This window comes from Bubalus bubalis, chromosome 10 (genome assembly GCF_019923935.1).
Source record: "Bubalus bubalis isolate 160015118507 breed Murrah chromosome 10, NDDB_SH_1, whole genome shotgun sequence".
Taxonomy (NCBI): Eukaryota; Metazoa; Chordata; class Mammalia; order Artiodactyla; family Bovidae; genus Bubalus; species Bubalus bubalis.
In genome coordinates, this window is record NC_059166.1 from 8,202,598 (window position 1) to 8,217,275 (window position 14,678).

The window sequence follows — 14,678 nt, forward strand, 5'->3', positions numbered from 1 at the left end:
ATATCATTACAGATCCCACATATACTAAAGGATAATAGAAGACTATTCTGAGCAATCTTATTCTAATAAATTTGACAACTTAGATGAAATGGATACTTTCCTTGAAAGATACAAGCTATCAAAACCACCCAAAAAGAGACAAATCACCCAAACTGTCCAATGTCTATTTAAAAATTTGAATTTGTAGTTATAAACTTCTCACAAAGAAAATTTCAGGCCCAGATGCTTCACTCAGGAATCACACCATTTACAGAAAAATTATGTCAGTTCTACCTGAAGTCTTCCAGACAATTGAAGAAAAAGGAAATAATACTCCACAAGTCATTCTATGAGGCTGAAAAGTGAATGTGTTGGTTGTTTAGTCTTGTCTGATTCTTTGTGACCCTATGGACTGTATTCTACCAGGCTCCTCTGTCCATGGAGTACTCCAGGCAAGAATACTGGAGTGGGTTGCCATTCCCTTCTCCAGGGAATTTTCCTGACCCAGGGATCGAACCCAGGTCTCCCACATTGCAGGGGGATTCTCTACCATCTTCGCCACCAGGGAATCATTATGAGGTTAACAACACCTTCTATAAATGGTAGGGACTTCCCTGAGGATCCAGTGCTTAAGACTCTGTACTTCCAATGCAAGGGGCTCGAATTCTATCCCTGGTCAAGGAACTAAGCTCCTGCATGGCCAAGAAAAAAAAGAAAAAGATAAACAATAATAAAACCATACAAAGGCATTATAAGGAAAGAATATTATCATGAGAAGAGTTGTAAAAATTCTCAACACAATTTTAGCAATTATATATTAAATTGAGTAATACATTTATTCCAGGAGTACAAAGTTGTCATGAAACTTGAAAATCAGTCTATATAATTCACAAACTTAAACCCCTCCCCCACAAAAAGAAACCAAAACCAAACCGTATTTTCATCTCAGTAGACTGAGAAAGAGCATTTGATAAATTCAATAGTCATTTACAATAAAACTTCTCAGTTAATTAGGAACAGAAGGAAACTTCTTCAGTCTGATAAAGGTGTGTATTTTTAAAAAAACGCTTCTTTTTTCATCAGCCTTGTAGTCAAGTACCCCACAGAGCTATGGATCTAGTGGAAGTAGCACAAGTTTCTGTGTCAGAAGCAAAAGTTCAAATCATAGCCTTCCTACTGCTATGATCATGTACATGGTCAATAGCCTCTCTGAGCCTGCATGTTCTTGATTGTAACAGAGATAACAGATGAACAAGTTATGCTATGCTACTGCCCAGCACTGCTTGACACATTAAAATTAGTGCCCTTTCTTCCCTTTTTCTTAACTGGTTCTGATGAGGGTGAGGTTGGTCCAGGACAGCAGTTTTCAGCATCTTTCTTAGCCACGAGTGTCTTCTGCAGACCTGAGATGCAAAAGGCATCAGAAGGCTTGCTCTGGTGGACTGTAAGAGCTCTCATTTCCTCCTTTTTGGAAGGATCTGATGGAGTGGAATGGGGCAGAGGCTAGGAGGCAATGAGGGGAAGGTAAGACACCCCTAAATCTGCAGTTGGGCTGTTTCTGGAAAAACCCAGCAGGTTTTTGGCAATAGGTTATCACTCTGGGCTTGTAGGACCATGGGTGTCCAGGCTCAGGTTTCTAGCTAAGATTACATTTGAGTGTGGAACATGGGGGAGGTTAATCCATCAGGACAAGATCTGTCTGATTTAATGGCAGGGACGGCCTCTAAGTTCTGAAGTGCTCCAGCTAGAAGGCACCTCGTGTTCTTCAGGGCTCAGCTGCCCAAGGTCACAGTTACACTGAGACCAGTTAGTTACTTGCATGAGATTAGTTTTATCCCTTGCCAGCAGCGCTGTTACACCATACTTTGCAATCAGGAACTATTTGGAGTTTGCTTTGCCAGAGGCTGATATTTCATGCGTGGTCTTTAATGATTCTGAAGGCAATGTCAGGCTTCCAAGGAGGCTTGTTAGCCACCTTCAAGAGAAGAGAACTTGATGAGGGGGCGGGCAATGCCCCTGCCAGCCAATGAGCGCATTCTGTCAGGTGCTGGATTTCATGATACACATGAGAACATTAAAAACGCTGGGAATCTGGCAGTGAAGCCGGAGGTCGGAGAGATGTCAGTACAGCAGCCGTGAGAACCGGAACAGACACTGCCATCAACTGAACACACACAGGCACACACACACACACACACACACACACACGGTCATGAAATCTGCGGAGAAGCTGAGGAGAAACGGGCGGGGTGGGGGTGGGGAGAAGGACTTGGAAAGGGGTGGTTATAATGTGAAACAGACTGTTTTACGCCAGAAAGGATCAAGGTACCTTGTTTGACAGGATCAGGTGTGCAGCATCAGGGGCGGTCAGGGTTGAAATACGAGATGAGATCTGATCGAAGGAAGAAAATGAATAACATTTGAAGCATTCAAAACACTTACGTCGTTTTAACCCTAGTACCACAGTGCAGAACCTAAAAGTCATGTCAGACATTAAAAAAAAATTTTATTGAAGTCTAGTTGATTTACCATGCTGTGTTTGGTTCTGATGTATAGCAAAGTGATTCAGTCATACATATATATATTCTTTTTCACATTCTTTTCCATTATGGTTTATTACAGGATATTGAATCTGGTCTCATGTGCTCTACAGTAGGACCTTGCTGTTTTTCCATTCTATGTATAGCCGTTTGCACCTGCCAACCCCAAACTCTCAATCCATCCCTCCCCTACGACCCTCGCCTGCTTGGCAACCATAGTCTGTTCTCTGTGTCTGTAAGTTTGTTTCATAGATGTGTTCATATTTTATTTGTTTATTTGCTTATTTATTTATTTATATTGGAGAAGGAAATGGCAACCCACTCCAGTATTCTTGCCTGGAGAATCCCATGGACGGAGGAGCCTGTTGGGCTACAGTCCACGGGGTCGCAAAGAGTCGGACACGACTGAGCAACTTCACTTTCACTTTCATGCATTGGAGAAGGAAATGGCAACCCACTCCAGTGTGCTTGCCTGGAGAATCCCAGGGACGGGGGAGCCTGGTGGGCTGCCATCTATGGGGTCGCACAGAGTTGGACACAACTGAGGTGACTTAGCAGCAGCAGCAGCGCCTCGAGGTTTGCGAGCCTTTAGTTCCCCCAGGGCTTCAGCAGTGAAAGCGCCAAGTCCTAAGCACTGGACCACCAGGCAAGTGCCATCTGTTTTATAGTTGCAATTGCACATATCACAAGCGATATCATCCGGTGTTTGACGTCAGACATTTTTTCCCTTGAGCACTTTCAGCCTCCGGCCAGGGACGTTTCTCACGGCCGTGCTCCACGGCCATCCCACTGGTTACCATCTCACTGCCTCTGGTTCTGCCTCTCCTACTCATGTCCTTGCTTCCTCTCCTTCCCTCCCGCCTTCTCTTGTCTCCTTGTCTGATCGCTGGTTCCCCCACGGCCCCCCCACTGCGCCTATCTTGGTGGCCCAGGTTTCTCCACGCAGATATTCCACTAGATCTTCACCTTCTACTCAGAGCAACTTGTGAGACTTATCTCCCTCCCTAATGGAATTCTGGCTCTGGTTCATATAATAAAAATTCCCCTTGATGATGCTGAACCTGCATCTTCTGAGGAGTGCGGGTTAGACAGTTATGTGTGATAAGTGACTTGGCCTCTGTCTGCAGGGCACTGTTTCCAGGTGTGGCCTCTAGGTTTTACCCCCCGGACGACTTGAACATGGTTTTACACTCACAGTTGACAAATCTTTGGAGCCATACAAATAGTTTGCATTCACTATTGTTCCAGTGTCCCCACCTGGGAAGCGGGGTCCTGTGTGCACTCAGCTGTGTCCAGCTCTTTGCAACTCTGTGGTCTGTAGCCCACCAGGCTCCTCTGTCCATGGGATTTCCAAGAATACTGAGTGGGTTGCCATTTCCTTCACCAGAGGGTCTCCCTGACCCAGCGATCGAACCTGAGACTCCCATGTCTCCTGAATTGGCAGGTGGATTCTTATCCACTGCATCACCAGGGAAGTCCAAAATGGGGACACTAACAGTTATTACAATTTATTTAAACTACATTTTGATCTGAAGACTGCAGAAACTAACATTATCACTGACTCACATGTCTAAATGGTATTGTTCACCATTTTTGTTTTTTATTCTTGTAATTTTAAGAATACATTTTTCCTATGACCAGTATTTTTCTGGAAAACTTGTAGTCCAAATATGTGGGCTATTCAGTCACACTATCCATCCTTTTGAATGGAAATGCACTGACATCTGTCAGAGGGACTTTTTGGATGGGGTCTCAGGGCTGGGGAAGGAAGGGCAGCAAAGAAGGGACCAAGGTGAAGGATCTGGAGCAGAGAGATGAAGGACCAGCATAGTGCCTGGCAATGCCCAGGACTAGGAGGAGTAACGGTTATTATTATTATTTAAAATATTTTATTTATTTGCTTATTTAGGCCATGCCAGGCCTTAGTTAAACATGCAGATTCTTAGTTGAGGCATATGGGATCTAGTTCCCTGGCCAGGGACCGGGTTTCTGCATTAGGAGTGACAAAGTCTTACCAGCCAGACCAGGAAGTCCAGTGTCTTGATGTTGTCATTTATGTACGAATCATGGACTTGTTCTTCTGAGTGACGTGTGAGTTTGTGTGCGTCCTCCCTACTTGAGTGTGGGGAACCCAGTCTTTCTGGAACAGGAACTTCTCAGCAGAGGTGGCCTGCCAACCATGGGCTCCTTTTAAACCAGAGGGACACCTCTCACTCTTAATTCTAGTCCCCCAGAGACTGAATGCACCACCCATATTTGACTGGCTCATCAAATTATGTCAATTCAGGAATAATTATGAGAAAATGATAGCTTACGGTGAACGGTGTCGGATTTGTGATCTCCGAAGAAGAAGATTTAGCTTCGGGACCAGGGACCCGTCTCGATCACTCAAGAGCTTTTGTACAGCAGAATTTTACTAAAGTATAAAAAGGTACAGAGAAAGCGTCTGACATAAACATCAGAAGGGGGACAGAGGGTGCCCCTGCTAGTCTTTAGCAAGCTGTTTTATGTCTGTTAGAAAGCTGTGAATCAGATAAGAGAGACACCTCAAGGCTGATGAGTTTCAGCAGGCCCTTCTTCCATAATGTGCATTTTTGAGATAGGATGGCATGATGTGTGTCAACCCCCAGCCGTAAAACAATCAATGTGAATACTGGTTTGTTGAGCTATTATCAGCCCAAGGTTTGAGAAAAGAAAAAAAGTTAGTCTTAGGTGGAACCATTTTGAAGAAAGGTAAATTCCAAAGCAAATACAGTTTCATTAACATAGCTTAAGAAAAACATTTCCATGAGAAACCTCCTTTTACTTTTGTATGGAGAAGAGAAAAAAATCTGGCACTTGTAGTCTGTTTCCTCCTGCTGCTTAAGGCAGAGATAAAAAACGTCTAACACTTGCAGCCTATTTCCTCTGTTTGGAGACCCCTGGCCTTCCTGCCTGTTACCCTCTCAGAAGCATGAATCCTGTGGGTCTGTTTTGTAATTAGAAGTGAAAGTCCTCTTCCTTTAGGCCAGGCATGATGTCCCTCAGCTTCTCAGGCCTGTCACCCTCTCCATGTGGATGAAGCCCTTCGTAGACAAAAGAAAGGGTCAAAGGGCTTAGACATTGGGTGGGGGGAAGTTCTCTCCATTTGCAGGGAAGAGGGAGGAGTAATTCCATAACAATATATCCATCCGGAGAAAGAAGATCATGGCTCATGGTTCGGCACAAGGTGGCTTCCCAGGTGGCGCTAGTGGTAAAGAACCCTCCTGCCAATGCTGGTAGACGTAAGAGGCAGTTTTGATCCCTGAGTCGGGAAGATCCCCTGGAGGAGGGCATGGCAACCCATTTCAGTATTCTTGCCTAGAGAGTCCTATGGACAGAGGAGCCTGGCAGGCTGCAGTCCACGGGGTCGCACAGAGTCGGACACAACCGAAGCAAGTTAGCAGGCATGCATGGAAAAAGCTGTAACACCAGGAAGCAAAGCCTGACTTTATTTCTTGTATAACTGGATGCAACTTAGATGTAAATTAGTGGTGACTTCTGCAGAGTCTTAATGTGAGTCAGTAGAACCTGGCTCAGTTCATCTTCACCAGGGCCACCTTTGTCTTGGTTTCCCTGGGGTCCTGGTTTTGTCTTGGTTTTCCTGGGGTCCTGGAGAGAGGAGATGGTCTGAGGACAGGATGCGTGTGCCAGAGTGTTTTCCATGAACAGTTTCGTAGCGGGAAACAGATGTGCCAGGTGGCTGGCTGGCCAACAGCATAATGTAGAAAGCATTAGAATATAGATCCTTCCAAGCAGGGTTAGCTTGACTGCTTGGTTCTCAGGAGCGTCTCTCGTGCCTTCAAAACAGAGAGGAAACCAGCCTTTTCCTGGTCCAGGTTCTGTGGGCTTAAGGAGGCTTTGGCTTCCATCGTTCTGTGCTTTGGGGCTGGCCTCGCCGCATCCCTCGTCTTGCTTGGTCTCTTCGAGAGCAGCCACTTAAAACTGTGGACAGAAGCTTAGCATCTTGGCAGCTCCCATGGAGAAACCGTGTACAGCATCTGCGGGAGCTGGAAGACCTGAGTTATTTCCCGTTCGCCTCGTGACTGGAGTGGTTTCCAAAGGGGTGTGTGGCAGAGGCGGGAGAGGCTGGTGCCCATCAACTCCAGCCCTGGAAATAACAGGGTTGTGGTCCCCCAGGATTTATGGGGGGATCTGGTAGGATCTGAGACCTGGAACCTCATTCAGATGGATTCACAGGCTACAAACAAGTCATGCTGGAAGGGGATTGTATCTGGCCACATCTCTGTCCTTTGTAACTTTTTAAGCCTGACGTCTTTGGCTTAGAGACCATGAATTATGGAACTGTAGTGATTTCAGACCTTAGAGACCATCCACTTGAACCTTGCTCTTTTATGGAGGAGAAATTGAGGAAGTGAGATGTTAAATGAGTTTCCTAAGGTCAGTTACAGAAGTGGGGCTGGAACTTGGCTCTCGCATCCTTTCTGCAGCATCACTCAAAGTTCCCTGATTGTCTTTCCCTGCCCCCCTTTTTTGCACCAACACAAAGGGTGTGTTTTCTCATGTTCTCCGTGGAGACCTTTGCACCAGAAACCACGCCCCGCCCCCGCCCCACCGCAGCCCCATCCTGACCGAGCCTTTCTATAATCTGGTGCATATTTCCTACAAACGAGTACAAAAACCAGGGTGTAGAAACAAGATACAACACATGTTTAGAGATTACTGACTCTGAGAAGGCTTAACCTGAAAACTGTGAGTGGTTTAGAACATGGGTCCCCAACCCCAGGGTCATAGACCAGTCTGTGGCCCATTAGCAAATGGGCCGCCTGGCAGGAAGTGAGCAGCAGGCAAACCCTAAAGTATCCTCCCATCCCTGTCCATGGAAAAACTGTCTTCCATGAAACCGATCCCTGGTGCCAAAAAGGCTGGGGACCACTGGTTTAGAGAAAACATGATTGAAACCACAGAGGCGTATGCTTTCCAGGTAACACAGTCACTTGTCTTGTTCTACAAGTTGGAGGATGTGATTTTTGTACCTCACATGCTGTCTTCATCTCCTGCTCCTGGGCCTCCCTACCTGTCCTCTAGCTCCCAAACACAAGAAGCAAATTTCTGTAATTTACTAACCTTTCTATTTCAAGGGGCTTCCCTGATCGTTCAGTTGGTAAAGAATCCGTCTGTAATGCAGGAGACCCCAGTTCGATTCTTGGGTCAGGAAGATCTGCTGGAGAAGGGATAGGCTACCCACTCCAGTATTCTTGGGCTTCCCTTGTGGCTCAGCTGGTAAAGAATCTGCCTGCAATGTGGAAGATCTGAGTTCAATCCCTGGATTAGGAAGATCCCCTGGAGAAGGGAAAGGCTACCCACTCCAGTATTCCAGCCTGGAGAATTCCATGGACTGTATTATAGAGTCGCAAAAAGTTGGACACGACTGAGCGACTTTCACTTTTCTCTTTCAAATTGAGATTCTGATTTGTATTGGAACATGGCTCAACTATCAGCCTGCTCTTACTCTTTGCTGGTGAGGCTCTATGCTCCCTCTGCAAGGGGTGCTGGGGCCTCACCGAGTGTCCTCAGGCTTGCAGGCTCCTCTCCTGTGGATCCAGCTGTTTTATTGGACACTGTTTCATCAGCCTTCCCAGCTTCTTCCTGTCTTTTCTGTTGGAGTGGTAAATGGTCCTTTTCTTCCCTAAACACTACTTTATGGCTGATTCCCAGGTTTTGTTTTAACCACTTTGAACAAGTGAGATGGAATCCCACCTGGCCCTGGGTTTGCATGCTAAGACTGCTGATGCCACACTCACAGCAGGAGGGTGTGTGAAAAGGTTATTGCCCACATAATCAGGCATTTGGGAAGAGCAGAATAGGCTTCTCAAGCTGGTCCAGACATGTCTTGAGAGAGCAAGAAAGAGAGACTGGCCTGGGGCTTCTTGGGGCAGGGCTGAGTGAGGGTCCAGGCATGGGAAAAGCTTCCATGGTTGGACTGTCCCTCTGGGCCGAAAGAGGGAGCACTCAGGCTTTCTTGCTCCATGTGGTGGAGGGGTTGGCCAGAAGGATGAGGCTTAGAAGCTGTCAGCAGTCAAACATCAACAAATGGAGCCCAGGCTCTTTATTATGGGATTATTTTGGATTTAAGAACAGTTGTTCAAAATATGGAAATGTTTTTGTCATATTACACAGGATTCACTTATCCTTGATTAACAGCCAAATTCCAGGGCTCACAAGTCGCAGAGTAACAAAGCCAGCAATGCACAGTCCCCTCACTTCCTAATATCCGAGTAAACTAAACCATTGGCCAGTGACTCGACAACGTTCTCTGTTTAGCTATGACGCTTCAAAAGTAATTGGGCTTCCCTTGTGGCTCGTTGGGTAAAGAATCCGCCTGCAATGCAGGAGACCTGGGTTTGATCCTTGGGTTGGGAAGATCTCTTGGAGAAGAGAATGGCTACTCACTGCAGTATTCTTGCCTAGAGAATTCCATGGACAGAGGAGCCTGGTGGGCTACAGTCAATGGGGTCACAAAGAGGCATGACCGTGCGACTAATGCTCACTTTTCTTCACATCAAGTAATTACTCTCTGGCAACATATTGATGATTAAACTAGTCTATATCATTTTTTTTTAAATCATTTTCTCATTCAAAGTCTCAACTGTCCTACTCATGATGAAATTCAAATTAAGGACTTCCCTGATGGTTCAGCAGTTAAGAATCTGCCTGCCAGTGCAGGGAACGCAGGTTCCATCCCTGCTCCGGGACGATCCCACATACTGAGGGGCAACTAAGCTCTTGTGCCACCACTAGTAAGCTGGCACTCTCGAGCCTGCAAACCGCAGTTACTGCCCCTAGAGCTTGTGCTCCACAGCAAGAGAAGCCAGTGGAATGAGAAACCCCGAGAGTCGCAATGAAGAGTAGCCCCCACTAGCTGCAACTGGAGAAACCTGTGCCCAGCAACGAAGAACCAGTGCAGCCAAAAGTAAATAAATAAATATGAAAAAGAAGAAATTAAAATGAAGATCCCCATGCTGCTAATTTCCAAATTCACACGTCTAGTCCTGACTTCTCTCCTAAGACCCAGACATGCAGACTCAAGAGTTTCCTCCATAGGCGCATCTCAAGGGCATCTCAAGTTGAACATGCTCCAGATACAGCTACAGATTTGTTCTCCAAACTTGATCCTTCTCTTAACTTTCCCATCTCGTAAATGGCTGCACCATCTTCCTACGTCTGTCATCTGAAATTCTAGAAGGCTCTCTTGATGGCTCTCTTGCTCTCACTCTCCCTGAGTCTTGTGGGTAGATTTACAAAACCTTCCCTCATATCCCCCATTCCTTGTCCAAGCACTGCGGCTGCCTTTCTCCTATCTGGACACTGCAGGAGCCCTGCAGAGCCCCTCACTTCTTCCCGTGCCTCTGCCCACTGTGCCCCCCTAAAAGATAACTGAAGTCCCAATCCCTGGAAATTTGAAATGTGCCCTTATGTTGAAATAGGATCTTTGCAGTTACAATCAAGTGAAAACGACATCATTAGCGTTAGCCCTAATCCTATCTGGCTGGCATCCTTGTGAGCAGAAGAGACATGGAAACACACACACACAGGGAAGATGGCCACATGAGGATGGAGGCGGAGACTGTGATGATGCTGCCATGAACCCAGGCCAGATAGCGACTGAGTTCTTGGCCTTCTCCAGTCAGTAGAAATTGACCAGAGGTGGTGGCTCAGTGGTAAAGAACCCATCTGCCTGTGCAGGAGACCTAGGTTCAATCCTGGTCCAGAAAGATCCCCTGGAGAAGGAAATGGCAACCCACTCCAGTATTCTTGCCTGGGAAATCCTTATGGACAGAGGAGTCTGGTGGGCTACCATCCATGGGGTCTCAAAGAATCGGACATTGCCGGGGTCCAGCCCCAGCTGATCCAGGGTATTCGAAGGAGAGACGGCATAGGCGAGGGTCAGGAAACAACTGCTTAATTAAACGTTAATTAAGGAATAGAATAAGGATAGCTCAGTAGGAAAATTCAGTGGAGAAAAGAGGCTGAGTAGCTTGGTTTACGCGGGGGACCAATAAAACTTCAAGACAAGAAGCTTGCACCACTTACGTAGGCCGCAGGCGTCCTTCCGTTCTCCCGAAGGAGAGGAGACACTGAGGCCTCCCCGGTCGGATCTTAGAAGCCCAGGCATAATTAGTAAGCATGGTGGGTTCCGCGCTCCAGATGGAGACTCAACCAGAGTGAGAGAGAGAGAGACATGGGGAGACCAGTCTTTCGAGGAACTGATCCCAATTCTTTATTTTCCATGGTCTACTTTTATACACTGAGATGTTATGCAAAAGTCACGCAGGGTCAGCAGTCCTGACTTTTATCAAAGTCAGGTGCTTCATACAAATGTATACAGAGGTCTTAGGGGTGTTACATCATCTTCTGGCCAGGGGGCCTGCTGACAATTTACGACCCTCTCCTTGTGACAGCGGTCAGTCAACCAGGACACTTATTTCTCCAGGGGTGATTATTCTTAAAACAGACGCCACCCAAATAAAGTTACATTCCTATAGGGTGAGGGTGTAGTGGGTTTTAGTTAAGGAAAGAATTTACTTAGCCTAAGGTCTAACGTGATTTATATCAAAGGTTAATACTTATTTCTTTTATATATTCATTAATGTGTGTAAGGGTAGGGGATATGGAGACTTAGCAACAAACATTGGCTCAACAAATGAAAAAACCCTTCACCAATACAATTTCTAATCAGCCCATTATACTTATACTAATAATTTTCTAACTTCTCTAAGGAACCTGTTTTTAGAAGGTTTAAAGCATCTCGTGCCTCTCACAGTTGGTAGGTTAAAACACTCCTATCACGCCCAGGAATTATTATTAACTGGAGCTCTAAGTTAACTCCTTCTCCAAAAGAGGTGGTGGGGGACAGCCCCCCGTAAAGTCAGAGGTGTAGGTGAGAGCACAAAGTAGTAAAGTAGGCAGGCTCTGGTTATGGGGGTAGATGCTTGAGGATTTCCAGGGGACTCCTGAGGCTCGATCCCGCCTTTGCGTATGTCAAGCCTCCTTCCTCATGACCTTTGCCATGGGCGGAGTGCCTCACGCCGGCCCCCAACAGGACATGACTTAGTGACTAAACAACAACAACAAGAGGCCAGACAAGAAAATCAAGCAAGCTCTCTTTCTGGTGGTGGAGTGTGGAGAAGACATGCAGAAATAACACCTCGCAAGGGGAAAGAAAAGAAGGAAGAGAAGGTCATCAGCCTTGGCCCTCAGGTGGCTGAAGGAGAAAATGTATTTGGTGTGTGCTACACCTTTGCATGCTTCAGTGACACTTTTGTCCATGTCACTGATCTTTCTGGCAAGGAAACCATCTGTCGTATAACTGGTGGAATTGAAGGGCTGACCGAGATGAGTCCTTGCCATATGCTGCCATGTTGGCTGCCCAGGATGTAGCCCAGCGATACAAGGAGCTGGGCATCACTGCCCTCCACATCAAACTCCGGGCTTCAGGAGGAAATAGGACCAAGACTCCTGGACCAGGGGCCCAGTCACCGCTCAGAGCCCTCGCCCACTCAAGGACGGAGATTGGGCGGATTGGGGATGTCACACCCAACCCCTCTGACAGCACCTGCGGGAAGGGGGGTCACTATGGTTGCTATCTGTGAACTGGACTCCTCAAGTTATTGTTTTCTGTTAATAAATTGCCTTGATGTAAAAAAAAAAAAAAAAGGAAAAAAATTCAGGCAAGGCTTTATTGGGGCTCCTGCGCTGGCTACAAGAGGGAGCAAAAACAAGTAACACGTTTACTTACTCCCTCCCATGGGGAGGGCATGGGGAGGGCAAACTTGTTCCTTTATATCGTCCCTTATATAGGGTGAGGGTAGGGGTGTGTTTAGGGTCGGGCTGGAGGGGTGGCCTAGGTGGTCTGCCCACCCCTTTGTGGTGCTGAGTGCAGGGGGGCATGTGTACCCTGCTTTTGCTCCCAACACCCAGGTTTTTGCTCCCAGCTCCTCAGAAATGGCAGCTGGATTTTTTTTTTTTTTGGTATTTTTTGGTCCAGAATTTGCCCCAACTGGGCATGCACACAGTTATTTTTAGTCCCTTATAGTTTCTTTGTATTCTGTATTTCAAGGAGAGGTGTGTCCAGGTGCAAGCTTTGCAGCACAGCAGCAAAGGGGCCTAGGTCCCAGTCTGTCTCTGGACCCCCTGGGGCCACCAGGAGCTGGAAGAGGCAAGGAAGCCTCCTCCCCTTGAGACTTTGGAGGGAACAAGACCTCTAAACACCTTGATTTTGCACTTCTGACCTCCAGAACTGTGAGACAATAGATTTCTGTTGTTTTAACCCTCCCCACCTCCCCCGAGTTCGTGGTGCTTTGTTACAGCATTCTGTAGCAGCTAATACAGACACAGACCCTATAACCGCTGTTTTTGCACAACGGTCAGAGGGATCTTTTCAACTTCTTTCATATTGTGCCCTTTCTCTGCATAAAAACCTACTGATTTTCCTCTGAATTTAGAATCTAATTCAAGCTCTTTTCCAGGCCGGTGAGACCTTATGCATCAGGGCCTGATGGTTTCTGGGCTCACCTCCCTCCTCCTCCTCCCCCAACTCCAGTCCTCCTGTTTGTATCTGGACCATGTTTTACTGGCTCTTTTCCATTCCCTGGGCCCATGGCTCTGAGGGATGAGCTGGAGTCACTAACCTCGCCCTGAGTATCACCCCATTTCATTTCCTCCAGATCACGCATCCCAGTGTGGCGTTTCTGTTCTACATCGTCACTGGTCCCCATCCCTCCGCGGTGAAGATTGTGAGGTCTGAGCTTGCCTGTGCTGCCACGTCCCAAGTCCAGAAAAGTGCTGGGCAAGGCTAGGAGCTTCATATACATTTGGTGAGTGGATATCTGATATATGCAAATGAGAGTTGGACTGTGAAGAAGGCTGAGCACCGAAGAATTGATGCTTTTGAACTGTGGTGTTGGAGAAGACTCTTGAGAGTCCCTTGGACTGCAAGGAGATCCAACCAGTCCATTCTGAAGGAGATCAGCCCTGGGATTTCTTTGAAAGGAATCATGCTAAAGCTGAAACTCCAGTAGTTTGGCCACCTCATGCGAAGAGTTGACTCATTGGAAAAGACTCTGATGCTGGGAGGGATTGGGGGCAGCAGGAGAAGGGGACGACAGAGGATGAGATGGCTGGATGGCATCACTGACTCGATGGACGTGAGTCTGAGTGAACTCCGGGAGTTGGTGATGGACAGGGAGGCCTGGCGTGCTGCGATTCATGGGATCGCAGAGTCGGACATGACTGAGCGACTGAACTGAACTGAACTGAAGACATGTTTTGCTTGAAATTTGATTTTCAGTAAATAAAAATACACTTTCTATTTATTGGGCTTCCCTAGTGGCTCAGAGGATAAAGCATCTTTCTGCAATGCGGGAGACCAGGATTTGATCCCTGGGTCGGGAAGAGCCCCTGGAGAAGGAAATGACAACCCACTCCAGTATTCTTGCCTGGAGAATCCCAAGTATGGAGGAGCCTGGTAGAGCCTGGTAGGCTACCGTCCATGGGGTCACCAAGAGTCGAACACAACTGAGCGACTTCACTTTCTTTTTCTGTTTATTGAATGTTTTCTTTTTGGCTGTGCTGGGTCTTCACTGCGGTGCGTATGCCGGCCTTCTCTAGTTGTGGCACGTGGGCTTGGTTGCCCCTTGGCAAGTGGGATCTTAGTTCCCTGCCCAAGGATTGAACCTATGTTTCCTGCATTGGAAGGCAGATTCTTAACCATTGGACCACCAGGGAAGTCCTTGTGTTTACTGAATTTATTGACATTCCCTTAAGTGCATTTGCGTAAGTGCAATGCACACTTTTCCTCAATTAATCTCTCTTGCTTCTTAATCTAGAAAGAGCAGTCAAGCCTTAGCCAAAAGAGGCCTAGAGAGTCTCAAGACACCTGACGACTGAGAAATCACCTGTTGGCATGAAACCAGAGCATCTTGGCCTGCGTGAGGCTCTTCTCACCCTTCTCAAGGGTCATCCTGTGTGACTCCAAGGTGAACTACTGCTCCACCAAGCCAACGTGACAAAGTGTAACAGCTGGTGCATGTAGGTGAGGGGGTAGGGATAGTCATTGCGGCATTCTGTCATCTTATTCCAAGTTTGAAAATTTTAAAAATAAAAAGTTGGGGAAAAACA

At 46.9% G+C, this 14,678-nt stretch overlaps 1 pseudogene; it reads left to right on the forward strand.

Annotated features, from left to right (window-relative positions):
* Positions 1–1,989: 1,989 nt before the first annotated feature.
* Positions 1,990–14,678, forward strand: LOC112587617 (annotated as a pseudogene).